Source organism: Homalodisca vitripennis, unplaced genomic scaffold (assembly GCF_021130785.1).
Source record: "Homalodisca vitripennis isolate AUS2020 unplaced genomic scaffold, UT_GWSS_2.1 ScUCBcl_346;HRSCAF=2144, whole genome shotgun sequence".
NCBI classification, from domain to species: Eukaryota; Metazoa; Arthropoda; class Insecta; order Hemiptera; family Cicadellidae; genus Homalodisca; species Homalodisca vitripennis.
Window position 1 is genome coordinate 239,838 of NW_025776488.1, and position 4,478 is coordinate 244,315.

Consider the following 4,478-nt stretch of genomic DNA (forward strand, 5'->3'; position numbering starts at 1 on the left):
GTGTAAGGACTGTGATGTTGCGCTTTGCGTCGTTCCATGTTTTGCAGATTACCATGAAATAAAGCATTTCTAATTGTGTTTATTATTCACAGGTACATTATTACATGATAATATTATGTTAGATGTAAATTTGTTCAAAAAATAAATCATTTTACAATTTACATTATTTTTTTTACCACCCCCCCCAACCCCTCCCCTACCCCTTCTACTACCCCCTACCCAACCCCCACCAACTCCATACCCGCCTCCCATACCACCATAATATTTATAAACACTATTAAGTGCATTTCAATGATATATAATTGTAACTCAGTGCAAATTGTGTTAAAACGTTTGAATCGAAAATAACCCAGCAGTGGGCGTTACTAGGCTAGTAGACAACCTAGCAGTTAAAGGGTTAAATAAAGTTTGGATATAAATATGTTTTTTTTAACTTCATTTCATGAGTGAATGAGTATCTTCGAAGGGAAGTAATTGTTTAAAAAAATATCTCTACTTATATTACGTTGATCTATCACTTGTTTTTGATATTATTTCTTGTATGCAAATATTATTTTGTAATATAGATATTCAAACTTTACATATTGTGTCAGGATCGTTTATAGTTTGCTTTTTGATATCATGACTTTCCTTTACAATTAGTTTAACGTTATTATGCTACTTTAATTACACTACATTAATAACTATCTAAAACATTTTTATTAGGTACCGTCTGTGCATTCATTCCAATATTCTAATAGAACTTTTACCATAATAAACATTGATATTATTTATATTGTTGGTAATTGTTGAGGAAAAAAAATGTTTTGTACTCTATACCAGATTCTTTCTCAACGAATATCATAGTCGCACCTTTGATATATTGACAGTACAGACCACCTACTAACCCTACGGGAGGTTACAACAGGTTGTAAATCATATCTCTATAATTTTACAAAGAATGTGACTAAAGTAGGTAACTGGTTAATAATAATGATTGAATACGTGCACATTGATCCTTAAATCAAGGTTGGATATAAATTTGTATTTTTAAACTTCATTGCATGAGTGAATGAGTATTTTCCAAGGCTAGTGGCTGTTTAAAAAATCTGTACTTATATTACATTGCTCTATTGTTCCTTTTTTATATCATTTCTTGTATGCAAGTGTTACTTTCGTGATTTAGTTATTTAAAATATTACATGTTTTGTCAAAATCGTGTATTATTAGCTTTTTGATATCACGACTTTCTTTTACAAATAGTTTTACAATAGTATGCTACGTTAATTTCAATGCATTAATAACGCACTAAACTTTTTTTTAGGTATCGTCGGTGTATTCGTTTAATTTAATACCCTAAACGAATTTTTACCATCATACCTATGGCCATTACTTATATTTTTTTCATTATCAAACCGATATTTTGAGCTCCAAGGCTAGATTTTTGCTCCACGCATATCAAACTGATCCATTTAATTTGAATGAAAAATGAATGGTTTTTATGAAGCAGTATTTCTCTCAAGCATATTATGAATGCTAGTTGCCAAAATGATGAAGCTACATAGTAAACTTCGTTTTTTACTCTACATGTTCAGTTAGTATAGTACGCTTCGGAGGCCTGGTAGAGCCAGAAGAATACCCAAGTGGTCTCAAACGTCAAAGACTGGACTCTACATGTAAAGTCTGGAACCAGATATTGGAACTCTATGAAACCAGGATATAAGAAATTTATGATTCAACTAAATACCAAGGTAAAGAATACGTTGTTAGAAAAAATTGACGAAATATTTGTTTTTTAATTATTGATATTGGTTTTCATGTGTTACAGCATAACGGATGGACTATGGGATTTAAATGCCGTTTAACACACAACATAGCTTCCATGTGAAATAAAAGTTTTCAAATGCAATTATAGTTTTACAATGACGTTTTTGCTGCAATAGCTCGTTTGTTTCATGTAAAGAATGGGATTTCATATTCGAGTCATTGCAATAAATTAATCATCCAGTAATATAATAATTTTTTTGGAACATATAATTGAACTAAAAAGGAAGAAAGCTATGGTGTACTGTTTAAAACAACCAGAAAACCAGGGGCCACAGAATAATGTAATCACTTACCACTGCAACCAATATCATGTTTCAGGGCTTAAACATAATTTTTAAAACTTGCAGACAACTAACATATCCAAATTTAGTCGTCCCTTCAGTATAAAATTACCCGCCACTAAGATATAGGTCCCCTTTACATTTTCTGATTAGAGGATAACATAAAACTCGTTAAAAAATAGATTATATAAACAAAGAAAAATATACCATCAATTTTGTTACACAGAATAAAGGTTTAGAACCTTCATTGATAAATTATTGGTTTGTTTTAATTAAACATTGATTATTTTGTGTCAGGATAGGCACTAGTTAGGTTAATAAATATAATAATGTTTCTTAAATAGCCACATATATTTTAATTACAATTCTACCTCGGTGAAAGAATAACACAAAATAATGAGCATTAATTATTAATTATGCGTATAAAATCCTTCAATGGCTATACAGAATGTCCTACTCATACAGAATTTAACTAATTTGTAATTTATTTCCATACTACCATCCCTATCCCAATTAACGCAAATTCATTAATATGACAATGTTACATAATCCACCCCTAGATTACCATCTCTTGATAATTAGTAGTGAAGCACCACAAGATTTGAGAAGTGGTATTTCTAACACTTATTAAAACAAAACACATCCCACTTTATTCATAATTAAATGTTTTTAGCACTACTAATTCAAAAACGTATTTTATTTTCACCGTCTCTTGATAATTATTAGTAAAGCACCACAAACTTTGAGAAGTGGTATCTCTCTAACACTTACTAAAACAAAATACACCCCACTTTATTTATAGTTAAATTTTTGTAGCACTACTAATTCAATTTTGAATTGACTACTGTTAGACATATTGACATTTTACAGCGGCTTATAGGCAGGAGCGACGAGAAAGATATTGATTACGTAACAAAAGTCTTAGAATGTTGAGTCAGATTATTCTATTTCCTTGCACTTAACATTAATATTTGCGATATTCATATTTCCTATTTCAAATTTCAAAAAAAATGTCTTGTGATTAGATTAAAACAAATTTCCTTACGCAAGTAAATATTTAACTTTGAGTATTTAGGACTTACGTTCTTATTAAGTGTAACAATGTTATCATACCAGAGTAACAAACGTAAACTGTATTAGTAGTTAAACAGTAGAGTTAAAATAACGTATTCGGTCAGAAGTTCTATGTTGTGAATACCGCTGAAAAATCTGTAATAATTTGATTTCTTTCTTTAATATAGACTACCCTAATATAAATATATAATACTAAAAAGCATAAATTTGGATTTAAAGTCAAGGTAATACGCAATTTAAAATCATACAATATCCCGTTAGTGCTAAATTAATTAACTGAGTAAATAATATATTTACCTACCACCAGAATACAATAGCTAGTTAACCCACTTATGGATCTATTATTACCAAGTAAATTGATTGTTTGCGGTCTGGTTTCACTGTAATTCCTAGTATAAATGATATAATGTGCAGAGTTTCAATTACGAGGCATGGGACACTTGGTAATGTAGAACAACCCTCTTGGGATTACTTATGGATATTGCTAGAATTAAATTTATGACAAGTGGACGTTGTGATCTTTACGAATATCCTCATGTGATTACAAGTGTATATCTACAGAATGTTTCAAAATTTAATACAATACTTCTTACACCATGTACTGGCCGGGAGCTAAACGAAGCTTTAAGTCATGTAATGAATTTATCTTACATGTATAATAGCGGAGATGCATTAACGATGCGTAAGACCTAAATATCTGCATGATACTCGTTAATCGACTACGTACGTGTAGTTCAAGCTCCTTTCACGAAACGTGGGACCTTGAGCAGAAAGCTACTAGTGACTCGATTACAAATGTATAATTCTAATTGAATTCACGATAAACGAGATTTGTACTTTGAAGAAACTTAAGACTTGAGTACGTCTTTTTACAGTTTAAGTTCTACGCACTATACAGGGGCAATTAGCCCATTACGATACTCGGTACTTGACCTATGTATACTACAAAGCAATTGACGGTTGGTAGTGTCCAGAGACCTAGTGATCATTCCAAGTTCTAGTAAAATGCAATTAGTTTATGAACTTCTAAAAGCTGAATCTGCTTACATCTAAAAGCTTTCATCCACAGGAAGTCACTTTGTTTGAGTTTTTCAATGGATTGAATCAAAAACCGATCTTCCTGGAATCTTCCATGGTCGGGGAGTTGCCAGAGGCTAGTGTTTGAAGGATAAACAGAGGCCAGAAACTGCTACAACCATGGATGTCTAAAAGAGCGAAAATAACAATAGATACAAATTATCCAATTGCGGCCATGGCTTTCAGAGGTTAAGGGTTTTCTAAGGCGGTGTACACTAAACGATAGAGACATTCAGGAGG